The 17261-nt window shown below is 41.3% G+C and overlaps 1 protein-coding gene across 1 annotated transcript in view; it reads right to left on the reverse strand.

The window, feature by feature from the left end:
* Window positions 1-17261, reverse strand: part of LOC140898584 (transmembrane protein 132B-like) — a 361367-nt gene that overhangs the window by 195250 nt on the left and 148856 nt on the right. The window lies entirely within an intron of this gene.

A 17261-nucleotide genomic window follows, 5' to 3' on the forward strand; every position in this document is an offset into this window, starting at 1 on the left:
CTTAACAGTGAACTGTGATGGGTTTATCCGACCCTGTTCCACCCCCCACCCCGATGTCTGTCCATGCTAGCACCACACTGAAAGCTATTTACGAATCTCCTTTAAGTGCTTGAAGAGTTCGTGATTTTGGATCGAAGGGTCTTCAAGATCCAGTGGAAGCCGCTACCCTTGAGATCGTTTTAACTCATTCTGCTTTTATCTTTTCCCTTGCAAGCCTTCACCAATGTGACAGGCCAAATCCGTGCCCGATACAACTCCTCTGGGGGCAAAGGAATTCCAACGGAGAACGCATCTGGCCAGATTTGTTTCCCTCGTGCTTCTCCAGATCTCTGAGCAGCTTCTCACCAAGCCAAAATGCCCTTTTCTTTTTCCCCTTTTCCGAGGCATTTTCATTTACTTTGCATTAGTTATACTGAGCCAAATCCTCCTCTCGCTTATCGCACAGTGACTCCATTGACTTCCTGAGTTACACTAATGGAAATGAGAAGAGAATCAGGTCCTTGTCTGATTACTGAGACTGTAGGGGACAAGGACGCACAAAGGAGGAAGGACAGCAGGATTTGGTCCTGTATCATTTTTGGATTCACCAGACTTCCTCCAAACATCTGATTTTAATGCTTCCTCCTATATAACCGTTTCACTAGATTTCTTTATGCTTCAGTGTTCTCTTTCTTGCACTCAAAGCTGAATCTATTTTGATTGACGTACCCTATATCCCATTAATGCAGGAGACAGCTTCTCCACACTCACCCTCACAGTCTCCCCAGAGTACTGGGCTGCAGAGACGCCTTTACCCATGCAGGGTTTTGTGTTGCAAGTCTTCCCTCCCCCCACCCCGCATGCACCCTGCCACACCTACCTCTCTGCATCTGCCCCCACCAGCTTTCCCACTGCTGCACGCTGAGGGGATAAGAGGATGTTGGTATGGATGCAGCAGCCTCAAATGCCCCTCCATCTCTCCCCCAGCCCCAAGTTAATCCTCTGTTGGAGGAGCAGTCATCAGTGTGGAAGGCTCTTTGATGGCTAAGAGGTATAGAGAGCACCAAGGAGGGGAATGAGGCCGAGACACCAAGAGAAACCATGGAGGGAAAGGGAGCAAGAGATGCTGGGAAGCAGAAAGAGGGCAGCATTCAGGGGGAGTCATGGAAGCAGGTGATGAGTGACACCAAGAAGCGGACAGAACCATGGGGGAGGAGAGAGTTAGTCATGGTTGGGGTAAAAGTTAGGGTAAAAGACCCTGGGGGAGAATGCTGAGGGGAAAAGATGTGCAGGAGGGAGGGAGATAAGGTGCCAGCAGGGAACAAGACAGGAAGGGGCGGAGTCTGCGGGATGAGGGAAGAACCGACTCTGCAGAGGAATAAGAGGGAAAGGGAAGAATTTCCTGAGGGGGAAGCAGACTCTTTGCTGAGGAGAGAAAGAACCACATACTCGGGGTTTCCAGATCCAAACTTGACCAAAGTTTGGGTGCATATAGTTCAGATCCATCTCCTGTAAATACTGTTGGCACATACTGTTACTCCTGCATCCCATTCTCGCTTTTCTAGCTCTCCCAAATAGATTGCGCCCAACAACACTGACACTCTCTTCTGCCTCAACCAACTGCTGGTGCCTAGAGTCCTGTAAACCAGAAGGCAATGCCACCTACTCCTCTTGTGTCTGAGCACAGCTACGAGCTATTTTTTGACCATCTGGACGGCAGATGAAACTCCCGGATGACTCTGTCCTGTTGGCTCACCATTTGCTTCTCCCCCTTAGGGTACTGTCCCTTAACAGGAGGCCTTCTGGTTTTTGGCAGGGCTGCCTTGTTGACTGCGCCTGCAGATTTCCTTTGCTGTGTTTCTGCTGTCTTACTGGGTTAGCATCAGGGGAACGTCTCGTACTTTCTTTCTCCCTCTTACTCTCTCCAAAACGTTTCAGAATGCTGCAAGATGTCATTTGGCCTTTTTGGACGTCATGAGAGCCAGGAAGGGTGGGAGAGGGAGGAAATTGAATTCAGCTTGGGAAAGCAAGATATTCAAATTAAACAAGTCTGCAGAAGAACATTTTGATCCTTTCATCCCTCAGACAGAGTCGCACAGTTCCATGGACATGGAAAACCCATTGTGAGAACTGGTGGAGCTGAATGTGAAAAAGAATGGGCAATTCCTTCCAAAGCTGACATTACTGACTTGAACAACAGTCCAGTGGTTAAGCTGCTACTATCCGACTCAGGAAACCCTAGGGTCAATTCCTTGCTGTGGCAGAGACCCTTGTGTGACCTTGGTCAAGTCACTTAGTCTCTCTGGGCCTCAAACCCCCCCCATCTGTAAAACAGGGATAGTATCAGTTCCTTTCACCACAGGGGTGTTGTGAGGATAAATACCAGAGTTGGCCAGAAAATAGAAATTCTGTCCAAGGGGAAATTCTGGCCTTTTTGGAATTTCTTTTCATCCCAAATCGGTACAGAAGTCAACATTTTGAAATTTACTGTGGAATGAAAATTCCAAAATATTTTGTTTTGGAAACACTGAAGTGACCTTATCAAAGCATTTCATTTTTCATGTCAAAACAGGATATATGATATTAAATATAATATTTCACTTAAAGTATTTTAAAAAGTTAAAACATTAAAAATCAAAATGAGAAGATAACATTGGAGTGAAATGAGAAAATCTAAACAAAAGCGTTCCATTTTAGTCCGAATATTTTTTTAAAAAATCCATCCAAATTTTCACCAAAATCAACATGATCCCTCAAATATTTCAATGTTGACAAAACAGCACCCTCAGAGGGAAAATCATTATATTGACATTTTTTTCAACCTGCTCTGATACAGACTTTGCGAGTTACTTAGATCCTCTGTAACGGGGGCCATGAAGTACCTAAGACTGATAGATACTGTAATCCAATAGAGGGGGCTCTCTAAAAAGTAGGTTACCATGTACCCCGAACAACATGCAATCCAGGATGCGGTATGTTTAGCATCCACCGTGTATACCCTTTTCTCCACTGAATTAGTTCTCATGAAAGACACCAGAGCTAGAATTGGAGACTGCAGCCAGGAACAGGTACTGCAAACTTTACCTTGAGGAAATGAAACAATCAAGCCACATACACCCCATTAAAGTAAATTACATGCCGCTGACCTTGCTGACACCTCCCATGGATGGACCTGAGAGCTATGGTCCTGAAGTGGATCCAAACTTTTCCAGAACGTAGGATAATTGTGCTGTGTACTTTTGGTTGAGGCTCTCCTCTAGCTTTTTCCAGAAGAATCAGAACAGAGCAAGGGAAATAATAGCCAAGGGCAGACTGGTAAAAGTAGTGATAGGACTAGTAGTACAGTCAAAAGCGTAAGCCTGGCCTCCTGGGACATGTGTGCCCATCAGCCCAGAAAGGGTGGGAGGCGGCTGCTGGCAGAAAGAGGAAAAAACGTAATTTCAAGAATATTCAGAGGATGGGAACCAATGAAACCACTTCCCTGTGAGTGAACCTGATGTCCCCTATAAACGTCTTCCTTCCCTACTATAATTATGGTAAGTAGGGAGTTTATTTGGCTTCAGTCTCCAGAATGTGTCTGGTTGCTTTGACAGCACTTTTTCGTACTTAGTGTGTCTTCCACCATGTAAAGCTGTGGGTACGATATACTGAATGGAGTAGTAAGGCAGAAGCATTCTCCAACCCCTCAAATCACAGTGATAAGGAACTACTTTAAAACGCAGTCCCATCCTAAAAGCATCTGGCCCTATGAATTCAACAGCTCGGAACTTTTTCTCTCAGCTATTATAAGACCAAAAGGAGAGAAGCTGCAAGGAATCACTGGTGTGGGGGAAGAAAACTGCTGACCACTGAAAGGATGTGATACAGGATACTTCCACTGCTTCCCGTGCAATTGAATGGGAAACCTGAAAGGTAAATGTCTGCTTGCTATACACAGCCAGTTGCTTTCAAGCAGCTATAATTGTGATGTACAACCTCAGCAAAAATACATTTTAAACAGAAACAGAATGAAAAGATATTTAGAAACCTATACCAGGAATATGCTTAGAGCAGATGGAACTCACTTAAACTGATTAGAAAGGAAGATTTCTAAAATAGCTCTGAGATGGTAATTTATTTCCCCCTGCTATTATGGAAAAGTACAACACGGTCTGAATTGAATTCATCCTCTGTTACATAATAACAACAGATATAATAAGAAGCTTCCATAGAATGTTCCACTGCGGGAGCAAAAATAACTTTACAAGAACTTTACAAAATAGGGTTACATTTGCTGTGGCTAGCAGTCTAGATACTTACCAAAGCCAAGAAACCAACAGAAATCAGCCCTACCTAACTGTTGCATTGAAAAAATGAGATATTACTTACCTAGGGGGAAAAAAAATTAAGGCCCCAAGCCTATGAACTGCTGAGCACTTCCTGCAAGGTACTGAGTGCGCTCAGCCCTTGGGACGCTCAGCAAGTCTCAGGATGAGGCCCTAAATCTTCTTCATCTTAGTGATTATTTCATTTTTACATTGTAATGGGCTCATCACAGACTTACACTGAAATTGGTTCTCTACCAAAGCCTCCTAAAAATAGCAATACAATAGCAGCTGCACATGCTTCTATTGAAATTAATACTGAATTGTTAAAAGGTTAAAGTTAACTTTATTTGAAATACATGTCAAATATGATATGAAGTCTCTGGGGCAAAGTGAGTCCTACTCAAGAAAGAGTATGATGGTAGAAGCCGAAATAGCATGGGGTTGTTTTTTTTTTAAATCACGGGGGTGGAATAGCTCAGTGGTTTGAGCATTGGCCTGCTAAACCCAGGGTTGTGAGTTCAATCCTTGAGGGGGCTGTTAGTTGATCTGTGGCAAAAAATGGGGATTGGTCCTGCTTTGAGCAGGGGGTTGGACTAGGTGATCTCCTGAGGTCCCTTCCAACCCTGATATTCTGTGAAGTAAAACAACAAGCCTACAAATCCTAAAAGAGAAAGATAGATGGTAGGCAGATGGCAACATGGAGCAGAGGGTGATTGCAATGCATGGAACAAAACCCCCCAGGAACAGGGTTTGAGTAAGGATAACAGGAAGAAAGCCTCAAAATGATCTTGAGATATTCCTAGTAGAAACAGGAAAGTACCTGACAATTGACAATGGGACCAAAGCAGATGATTGCCCTTAGGGATGATGAAGGGAGATCAGTAACTATAGACAGAGACAGCATGTTGCAAAGAGAACAGGAGTTTTACCTGAAGTTCTACCATCAAGTCCCATCCATCTTAGAAACAACTCCACTGACTTCCACTGACTTCCCATTCATTTCAGGCTCCAGTTCCATGGATTAACTCCTGCCTATTTGTGTCTCTCTGCACTCCTCTGGCTCTCTCTCTGTCCCAGTATTCCCATCAGTGCCGATGCAAGTTCATTCTCACTGGAACTCATGGACCTGTATCTCATCTCCCCAGCTCTCGATCATCTTTCAAACTGCATCTGAAAACAGGTCTTTCTTCCCTCCTGTATACTTCTTAATTTCTCTCTGCAGCTGCCATTTTTATTTAACCTCTTGTAGCTGTCCTTACAAACATTACATGATGCAGGTTGTATGAAAGCAGCTATTATTTTGTTGTACTGGAATATCCCTACGCCAAAACATTGGGTAGGAAAGGAAAGACAAAAGAGGTACAGCAAACAGCACAAGGACAAGAAACAAAATTGCTCAATAAACATGGTGGCTAATAGATAAAAAGAGGTCAATGGATCATGAACTAACAAAACTGTTTGCAGAATGTAAGAGAGAGAATAGAATCCTAAAGAACCTGAGTGATACAATTATCATTCCTCTACTCATAGAAATAAAGCTATCAATCTTTTTTCAGCCCATCAAATGTATCAAAATGTGCTAAGTATTACGTTCACTAACATATTGGATTTTGAATAATGAAAAGCGTAAACAGCATTTTAATTTGAATTCTGAAAGTACTGTCCATGTGATAAATTAACTCTTAGACAAGGCAAATTAATACACCCTACCCTTTAGTATGCTTGCTTGTGATTCTATGGAGACTCCATTTAAGGCTTCAGAAGAATTAAGATAAAAATAGGGCCAGTTGAAAAACAAGGGGGGAAACCTATGAATATTTTCTCAAAATTTCCCTGCTTCTTTTTTTTCCAAAAAAAATTTTTCCAGTCAGCTATAGAGCTGGTCAAAATACATGGAAAATTTCGCAAATAAAGTACTGTGGAATTTCCCACCCCGCATTTTTCATCAAAACTTCTAAACATTCAGGGTTAGATCTTCAACTGGTATAAATGGTCATAGTTTCATTGACTTCAATTGACCTGACCCACTCAATATTAAAGCTACATTTTGCTTCTATGAAACATATGTCCAATGGACATAAGAAAAGAGAGAGTGAGAAGTGAGGGAAGGAGGGATCTCTCCCTCAGAGATTTTAGTGTGTCTCTGAAACATTTTGTAGATATAAGGCTGCATAAATAATATCAACAGAGACCATTTTAACTACTTCAAGAATTCCAACACTACCTGGCAAAGCCTCTACATAGATCTGTTTGAAAATTTTCTGACAGAACAATTTGCCATCAGAAAATGCTGATTCCACAAAAGCAAATGTTTCGTGGGAAAATATCAATTTCATTGAAATTTAATGGGAATTTACCAAACTGTTTCATTTTGACTTTTATAATTTACAATATAAAAGTTGAAAAGATGATGTCAAATGAAACTTTTTGACTATCAAAACGAAGTGTTTCACTCATGAGAAATTCCAAGATTTTGACTTTTTGTCCTGATTCAGGACAAAATGAAATCCTGAAATTTCCTGCAGGATGGAAAGGCTGTTTTTGGCCAGCTCTATATCTAAATCAGACAGGCAAATGAATTGAAGAAACCAACAAAGATAAAGGAAACATCCTGAACATCTTGAAGGTAGAGCTACTAATTTTTATTTGCAAAAAGAACAGGAGTCCTTGTGGCACCTTAGAGACTAACAAATTTATTTGAGCATAAGCTTTCATGGGTTACAGCCCACTTCATCGGATGCATGCAGTGGAAAATACAGTAGGAAGATATATATTCACAGAGAACGGGAAACAATGGGTGTTACCACGCACACTGTAACGAAAGTGATCAGTTAAGGTGAGCTGTTACCAGCAGGAGAGAAAAAAAACTTTTGTAGTGATAATCAAGATGGGCCATTTCCAGCAGTTGACAAGAACATGTGAGGAACAGTAAGGGGGGGGGGGGAAATAAACATGGGGAAATAGTTTTACTTTGTGTAATGACACATTCACTCCCAGTCTTTATTCAAGCCTAATTTAATGGTGTCCAGTTTGCAAATTAATTCCAATTCAGCAGTCTCTCGTTGGAGTCTGTTTTTGAAGTTTTTTTGTTGTAATATTGAAACTTTTAGGTCTGTAATCAAGTGACCAGAGAGATTGAAGTGTTCTCCGACTGGTTTTTGAATGTTATAATTCTTGACATCTGATTTGTGTCCATTTATTCTTTTACATAGAGACTGTCTGGTTTGCCCAATGCACATGGCAGAGGGGCACTGCTGGCACATGATGGCATATATCACATTGCTCAAATAAATTTGTTAGTCTCTAAGGTGCTACAAGTCCTCCTGTTCTTTTTGCAGATACAGACTAACACGGCTGCTACTCTGAAACCTAATTTTTATTTGTGACTATTCTTATCTGAAAGCGGATATTTTTGCAAGTCTTTACTACATTGATCCAGGGTGAAAATTGAGAACTACTCTCAACAGAGCTTTTTTGTGACGGAAATGCAAAATTTACATTTTTTAAAAACTAGGGTTTACCAAGGGAAAGTATCTATAATGGAACTTTTCATTTTTAAATGGAGGCAGGTTGCTGGGTTCTGGACTGGGAGTCAGGAAACTTGTGTCATATTCCACTGACACTGTTAGAGATTGGGATGTGGGCAGTCTGGCTTAGTGGTCGGAGCAGGCGTCCAGTGTAATTGTTGGAGCAGGCATGCGGAGCAGGAAAACGGAGGTGAGGGTCAAAACCAGAGTCAGAGGCCAGATAACAGAGCCAAGGATCAAAACAGAGTCAGAACCAAGAATCAGAGCCAAAGGTCAGAGCCGGGGTCAGAGGCCGAATGCCAAAGTCAAGGGTCAAGCTGAAGTGAGAACCAGGAATCAGAACCAGATTTTCTGGAGTCAGGGAAGGCAGGAGCAGGGTTGGGACAGTGCTGGAAAAAGGGAGGACTGGGACCGGAAAAAGACGAGAGCAGAAGTTAGCGCAGGTCTTAAGAGCATGTCCGCTAGTCCTGTTAGCCAACTGGGCACTTTGGCCAATCAAGTGGCTCAACTGGGGGGCCAGCTGCACTCATCAGACTGCCTGGGGGCTAAGCTAGCAGGTAAGCAGGATAGTTGCGTGCCCTTTCTCCTAACAGACTCACTGTGCAGGCTGTTAATCACTTAACCTGTCCATGTCTCAGTTCAAAATGGGGATGGTACAGTTTACCTCAAGATCTATGGAGAAAAAGTGCTCCATTTTATTAGTATTGCAGAAAAACTGTACTTTTGTTCAGTTAAAAGTTTACGTTGGACTTCATTGGATTATATTTCTATAATCTCCAAATGGGTCTAACAACTGTGGATCTAAGAGTCCTTTAGCAGTTAGTTTCGTCAAAAAAGATGCGAAATACTGACTCCAGATTTTCTAATTTGCAATCCACCAGGAAACATTGCTGGTCCTTAAACATACAAATTACTTTAATCAGATTATGAATAAATGTATCGGGATTGTTCTGTGCGCTATTACCTACGCTGCAAACTCTTCACATTGGCAACACAGGCTTGACTCTGCCCTTGCCTACACTAGCTTTCATTGATTCCTGATTTTCACCAGAGTGAGAGGAGAATCAGGCCTCTTGTCTTTTACCCTACCGAAAAATGTATGAAACACTGTTCATTCTCTACAAATAAATAAATTAATCATTCCTAACATTTGCCCAGCATTTTACATGTTCAAGGCACTGTACAGACATTAACTAATTAACTATTGTTATTGTAGAGAATTTATGGATCAAAAGGAGCCACGTGAGCCCAGCTCCTGGTTTTAAAGCTTGTTTGTGCAAACTAGTCATCGTATTTTCCTTGCTCAGTACTTATCCTGACATTTTCTTCTTGTCACCATGAATACATTTGTCGAACAAGTTCACCAGACTGCATCTCTCTCTTTTCTTTTTTTTTAAATAAAAGAAAACACATAAAAGAAGAAAGATTTAGTTTACTTTCCTATTTCATTTTTAGTCCAGGTACCAGAGACACTACATGTTGTTTAACAAGGTGCCACAAGTACTCCTTTTCTTTTTACGGATACAGACTAATACAGCTGCTACTCTGATACGTGTTGTTTATCGTTATTCGAGGAGTTCATCAGCATCTGCTCCCATAGTTCTCTTAAGCATCTTGAAAACTTCAAGCATATGCCCTCTTAATCCTATCTGCTCCCACAAAACAGTCTATGGTGTAGCTTCTCTGTACAAAATGCTGGAGTGACTGTCAATACCACAGGTCTACAGAACAAAAATCAAAGCCTTTAAATTTTCTCTCCAACCTTTCTCCGAAGGATCTGAAATACTCAATCTATGTCCTTTGCCTTCAAACCATTGTAATGCTGCAGTAGATGAAACTGTTCCTTAAAGCCCAGAACTACAGTAGCAGAATGCATTATCAAATCTGAAGGTGCCCAAAGTATTTGAACCTGGGGTTCCTGCTATCTTGTAGAAACACATCTCTGAAAGCCATATATCAAAGTAAGTCATAGGTTTCCTTGTGCAAAGACAAAGATGCCTTCTGGTCCCTTTTCTACGGAAGATGTTCCCATAGAAGTCAACCCTGAAAAGATGTTTGAAGACCGAATACATGTCAGGCCTAGTAGGAGACCAAAAAAGTCTTATTAAAGGTGTTATTTTTCCAACTTTATAAATAAAAAACTGTGAAGGTCATTGTTGCTGTTGCTTAGGTTCTTCCAAAAAAGCAAAACTGTTCATCTTTCTCTGTCAAACTTTCCCTAGTAAAAAGATCATACATGGATGCTTAGAATTTAAGGAAAATTAAAAATGGGAGATTTTTGTACACTGATTAAACTTAGTACTGCAGTTTCTCTCTGTCAAAATTTGGGGTGGGGTTGGTGCTCAGAATAGCTCACAAATCTTTCTTTAAATTTTCTTGCCCTTAAGGAACAATATTTGCTTATTAGATGTCCATGTTATAAAGCAAGAAGTGTATTAATTATAATTGACATTAACATAGCTAATAATTGCCCTATCAGGGTTTGTACCATATTTTATAGTATTACTTATAAATCAGATCGCATCAGTATATCTTAAAGCACTTCACAAAGGTGGTCAGTATTTTTATCCCCATTTTAAAGATATGTGAGCTGACAGCAAAGCAGTGGCAGAATTTCCTGCGTCTGAGCCCAATGCCCTCTCCACTAGGCTACACTGTCTGTATTCCATGTAGCACCTTACAAAGGCAGCCTTGTGTGTCATTTTGAAATCATTCCATTTATTTATTTCACTGACTGAATGGACCATTTTGGAATAATTAAGACCTTTCTTTAGTACAGCAGCACAATGACGCCTATCTTCGTACTGCAGCAGAAATTCAAATTTGCTCACCTTTGCGGTTCACTTGTACATGCGCTTCTAGGCTGGGAATTTAAAGGGATAGAATGCAGATAGTGTTGATGCAGCTATGATGTTAAAACCACAGCTAGTTGGAAAATTTTAATCAGAACAGCTTTCCATTGAAAAAAGCTGGTTTTAACTACACCACGTTTTGTTTTTGTTTTTTTGTTTGTTTGTTTTTTAATTGAATTTGATAAAAATTAGATAAACATTTTGGAAGTGTCAATACATTTCATTCTGACATTTTTCTCACATTTTTCAGACTGAAATGTTCAGATATTTTTATTGAGCAATTTACTTCATTTGATGTTAAAAAATTAAATAAATAAAAAGCATCCACTTCAAACTGAAACATTTTGATTGAACTGAAATATTTTTTTTCCAGAATTTCATTTTATGAAAAATTTTGAAATGTTGGATTTTTGTCCCAATTTGGGATGAACTCCCCATCCCCTCAAATGGAAAATCCACTTTCCAACCAGTTCTACCTAAAACTACAGTGTGCATTATATGTAAATAATACAATATATTGATGGTATCTTTGGAAAGAGAATCTCAATTTACCTTTTCCGCTACTTACAGAAGGGTCAGCCATGGAGTTTCTAAATGGTGACAACAGAATAGGATGGTTTGAGTTACCAAGAGGGTACAAGCATATGCCTTTATGTTTGCTGTATCATAGAATATCAGGGTCAGAAGGTCATCTACTCCAACCCCCCTGCTCAAAGCAGGACCAATCCCCAACATTTGCCCCAGATCCCTAAATGGCCCCCTCAAGGATTGAACTCACAACCCTGGGTTTAGCAGGCCAATGCTCAAACCACTGAGCTATCCCTCCCTGTATTATTCTGACTGTTGGAAGCATTCTCTTTCAATCAGTGTACAAACACAATGTAATTACAGTGTAATCTGTTTTAAGCAACCTCTCAAGGGATAAGAGAAATAAGAGGTCATTTACAAGAGGTGGTCTTTAAAGGATGTTTTTTTAAAAATTGTGCGAGAAACCACAATAGAATACATTAATGGTAAAGTGCATGAGACAATTCGTTGCTTGTTTCCAATGGTCCTTAGTGCACGTTTCATGTATTTTTACATCACTGCTCAGCGTATCAGCCTAAAGGGCAAAAAAAAAAAAAAAAAAAGGAAGGGTTGTTAAATAGAAACAGCAACTACAAGAACTGAGGGAAAGAAAAGAACCAAGGAAATGCAAAGGCACTTCAGAGAAAACAGGCAGCTGGAGGAAAAAATGAAAAACCATTGCTGAGTTGGGGTCACCGCAATGAAAACCCTTTCCTATTTTAAAGGGACATGAACAGTTTGTCTGAACCAGTTGTTTTTAATTGGATTATTTCATGGGCATTTCCTTTGTTTGACTGAAGAAAGGACATAGGGGACCATAGACACTGCAACGCAAGCCGGAGTGGCACAGTGTATGGCTCGATATTACCAGTAAGGCTGTTTCCCCTTCACTGTCAAAAAATAAAAATACCATTCCTTATACGCTTGTCAACACGTCACAGCAGTCCTATTGTGTTTACCTATCAATCATCTTGGTCTGTACCTTTACCTTGAGGCGTAAGTGCTAGAATGGTGAATCAGCCAAGCTCAGGAAGTAATCTCCCTTTCTCTCAGCAAGATGGAATTCAATTTCCAATGTAGCTCAGACCTAAACTTTTTCTGAGAAGTGTCAAAGTCAGATTCAGGACTCCCATAATTTGTCAGACCACTCTGTTTACTAGCAAAGCGCTTTGCCAATGCACCCAGATATGTGAGTCCCTGCAAAAGCTCAAGCTAACTTATTTATACAGACAAGCCAAAGCCAATTTAACATAAGAGACAAAAGGAAGCAGAAACTGACAAATATACATACATATCTTATTTGCATACTAACGTTTACCAATCTCCTAGCTCAGTAGGAGCTCTAAGTTAATTAGTTTAAGGACCCATTGTCTCACACTCCTTCATGTTTCTCTTCCTGACAACTATATTTCAACAAACCCTTCAAGCAGCATTTCTTTAATGAATTATAATTTCAATATAATTCATTCTACTTTCACAGAAGACAGCACCCATACCTTATCAAAAAAACATATTTTTGGCTTCTAGTGAAAACCTTAGTGACCAGTATGAGTATGTGTCATAAATATAAAGGGAAGGGTAAACACCTTTAAAATCCCTCCTGACCAGAGGAAAAACCCTTTCATCTGTAAAGGGTTAAGAAGCTAGGATAACCTCCCTGGCACCTGACCAAAATGACCAATGAGGAGACAAGATACCTTCAAAAGCTGGAGGGGGGGAGAAACAAAGGCTCTCTCTGTCTGTGTGATGCTTTTGCCGGGGACAGAACAGGAATGGAGTCTTAGAACTTAGTAAGTAATCTAGCTAGATATGCATTAGATTCGGATTCCTTTAAATGGCTGAGAAAATAAGCTGTGCTGAATGGAATGTAGATTCCTGTTTTTGTCCCCAGCAAAAGCATCACCCAGACAGAGAGAGCCTTTGTTTCTCCCCCCCTCCAGCTTTTGAAAGTATCTTGTCTCCTCATTGGTCATTTTGGTCAGGTGCCAGTGAGGTTATCCTAGCTTCTTAACCCTTTACAGGTGAAAGGGTTTTTCCTCTGGCCAGGAGGGATTTTAAAGGTGTTTCCCCTTCCCTTTATATTTATGACAGTGTGTGATTTACACTTCAGACGTAAAGTAGATGCATCACTAACCACTAAGTGAGCTTGTAATATATGATTTCCAAGGGAATTCAGCCCTCTTGGCGGAATAGCCTATCCTAGCCTTTTTTACTATCTGTTTTCTTTACTATGAGACTTTCTTTAGTGGCAGACAACACTTCTTAAAGATTCACTCACAGAATAAGCACTTCGCAACAATTATATCAACCTACAAGTCCTGCACCTTGGATCAGGTCCTGTGGCTCACTAGAAAAATGTCCTTTGGCTGCCAGCCCAGAGATCCATGGTCTTTGAAAGCTCCAGATCAGTCTCCACAGGTGATGCTTGTGGGGTGCTTCTCTCCTCAAGAATCCCTGTGGACAGCTTGCCATTTCTACACCTGTCCTTTCACCCCTTGTGGTCTTGACAGTTTCATAAGGATTCGCTGAGCCCAGGTACCAATCTTTGTTCCTTTGTCAGCTTTGTTGAGAAGATTCTGCAGAAGATGTGGACTTGGTCCTCACGTCCAGTTCGGAGAATGTTCCACAGATGATCAGTTTAGATGGTCAGGTACTGGGATGGGGGATCTCCCTCAATTTACCTGCAAGTTTTCTAAATCACGAACATGTTGAGGCCATTTCTTCCCTATAGCTTTCTCATTCATCTTCTGCTTCCAATGCTGAGACCACAAAACCCCACCTGTTCTTGCACCACTTATTTAGCGAAGCAACATTCTGAAAGCTGCTGCCTGTCTAATAGATCCACCTTCTTATATTACTCCTGAGGGAATTCTGTGCCAAAAAAATTAAAAGTCTGTGCACAATAATTTAAAATTCTGCAAATTTTATTTGTCAATAAATAAATGTGGAGGCTCCCGCATGGCAGTGGGGAGCACAGATGATTGGCTGCACAGAGGTGGGAGATTACCATGCAGCCCCCCCACCCCACCCCAGGGCACAGATTCAGCGGTGAGGCTGCAGCTGATCCTGACACTTTGCAAGGGCCAGGCCTGCCCCAGAAACACTCCAGGGTGCTGCCCCTCCACACCAGGATCCTGCCCCTCCACACCAGGATCACCAAGTGTGAGGCAGGCAGGTTCAGCCCGGCAGGATCCAAGTGTGGAGAGGCTTGGTATGGGTCAGAGGGCTCTGTGTGGGTCAATCTATGTGTGGGCAGCTCAGTGGGGGGTCTGGGTGCCTGAAACAATGCACCCATGCTGCTGGAGAGGAGCACATGACTACTCTTGTGGCTTCCCTTTGCTTCCCCGTCAAAGGGTCATTTTTCTGCGAGGAAGCAAAGAAATCTGCATGGGACATGAATTATACATATGCACAGTGGTGCAGAATTCCTCCAGGGGTATTATGTGGGCAGAAGGTGAAAATGATCCAGCCATTTGAAACTGCCTGCTCACAACACTGCATCAGCTCAGTGTGTTTAATCCAGCCTAGCAAAATTGTCAGGAAAATTTACCAGTCACAGCCCAAAACCACTTGCCAGAAAGTCATTAATAAAATTTTACTTACCTGTCAAGAGAAATTATTCGCCCTGGTCAATTAAAAAGTTTGCAAGGCTGCTTTAATCCTTGTAGCCCTTTTAAAATTAAGCTCTCATGTTTTCTGTTGTGCTTCCAGGGTGAAGACAGGTGGGACAGACACAGACAGGTAGCAGGCAAAGCAATGAAAGAGAGTAAAAAGTAGCTAGCAAGCATACTGTCCTTTGGACTCGAGGACAAAGTACAGCACTTTCTGGAGCCCAAATCCAGTCCCAGATTTCTAATCTGAATTGAAGCCCTGGATGCTGGTCCATAAGAACACAGGGTTGGAAGGGACCTCCTAGGTTTTTTAGGAAACCCGTATATAATCCATTTGGAAATTTATCTAGCTCCATCCTAAAACTAGTTAGGTCGTTTGCCTGCATTACTCTTGTTGGACTACGATGGGTACTGCCAACATAAAGCAAAGATAGATAGATATGGCTTGACGATGATACAGGGCTGGCTCCTGAGAAATGCTGAGCCCTGAACAAGTGAAGCCATTTGTTTGGACCACTCACAATAAGGCCCAAGAATTAACAGCCAGCCAGACTCCCCTACACACCTGCCCCAAACTCATATACCAGCTGGAGGAGGGATAGAACAAGGAGCAACAGAGAATAGGTCCCATTGAAGTTAAACAAACTATGCAAAATTTAGGGGACAATAATTGTGTGATCTAGAGATGCTGAGCACCTACTCATGTGAGTAAATGCTAGTCAGTGTGAGTAAGGGCTGCAGAACTGGCCCACTTATGTGTGCAGATCATCTTGAGATCCTCAAAGAAGAGTAGCTATAGGCATTTAAGGCAATCTTAACCACGTTTGCAGGGGTCACTCTGCTTCAGACCCCCGTGAATTAGGTTCTGTCTATTATCAGTTGCTTTCCATCTTCAGTTTTCCTTCCTGTCATTATTACTAAATTATTCTACAACTCCTCCTCCCTTTACTTCCCCATTGTATGATGTCCATTGACTAACATTATGTCACTATAGTTTTGCCTAAGGTACTATCATTCCCACTGTGTGGATGACAGAATCTTGGGGTCTGTTAGGTAAGGAATCATGGCGAATTTGTGAACATAAATTACTCCCATAAATTGAGAGCAGAGGACATTCATTTATTAACAATCAGGGATTTTTCTAATGCTTTATCAAAAGTACTGCTGATATAGTACCTAGCACAATGGGACTCTGATCTTAATTAGGGCCTCTGGGAACAACAGTAAAACAAGCAACAAATAATTCCTAAAATAATTGTGTGCCATAAGACCATACTGTGGCACCCATCGAGGTTTCATTTGGCTTTTCCATTTCTTCTGCTATGGTATAAAGGACTTCCATTTTCTTGACTGTCTTTATGTTTCCTCCACTTCACCTCTTCAGAAGACAAATTAGAAACCAGTTTTGTGAAATGTCACAAACAAAAAGGGAGGGGAAAATACAGATTTAATTAGGGCTACACATTTTCAGACACTGACTAACAAGTAGTTTAAACTGAAAGAGTTTCAAAAAGGGGTACACTGTACTTAATGTTATAAACATTTGAAAACACAGGCTTTCACCTTGGAAGGGTGGGGGTGAGTCAACCTGCTATAGAGAGGCTATGACCTTTTATAGTATATTTAGAGATTTGCAGTGGGAACTGTTCACAGTAAGATATGGTATCCCACTGAGCATTAAGCACTTTCCATTCCTGTTCTATAGGCTGCTTTTTTAATTCTAACTAGTCCCTAACCCCGTTAGTCATGAATTTGCAATTAATGAGCCTTGTTTAGAAGACTTGAATACTGAAATTGTTCTGATACACAGGGCATATAACCACAGAAAAGACAAGCTAATTCAACAAGGGATTCTGTGGTGCTTAGGGGGTATTCCAAATCTCTAATAAAGGAATTCAGCTGTTAAGTCATTTCAACAAGGGGTGTCATGCAGTGCTCTAGACTCAGAAGTTCCATCTTAAAACATGATGGACTCACAACTTGGCATCTGGGACACAATAATCTCTGTGTGTTAGGGATTCTTAACATCTGCTAGTAAATCTGGAGTCAGTAAAAAAAAAAATGGCATGACTGGAAAGAAAAGGCTCAAGAGTGATTTTCTACCAAAATCCCTATCTGCACTTATGAATCAATTAAACTAACTAAAGGCTAAAGTAATTATAACTGGCTATACGTGGGTAGAAAAACAGTCATACTTCCTCTCCAGGCTACAGAGAGAGGAGAGGAGAGGAGAGGAGAGGGACGAATCCCTCAATGGTTCTTCTGCCCCAAACCTGGAAGGGAATGAAGATTTTCTCTTTGGATTCTCCCTCTCCCCAGGCTCTGAGGATGGCAACCCCAACAGCATTTACCCACAGCCCTGTTCTAAGGGAAGCCAGTCCTGGAGTCTTCCTCTTCCCCAATATTTTCAAGGAATGG

Source organism: Lepidochelys kempii, chromosome 15 (assembly GCF_965140265.1).
Source record: "Lepidochelys kempii isolate rLepKem1 chromosome 15, rLepKem1.hap2, whole genome shotgun sequence".
Classification (NCBI taxonomy): domain Eukaryota; kingdom Metazoa; phylum Chordata; order Testudines; family Cheloniidae; genus Lepidochelys; species Lepidochelys kempii.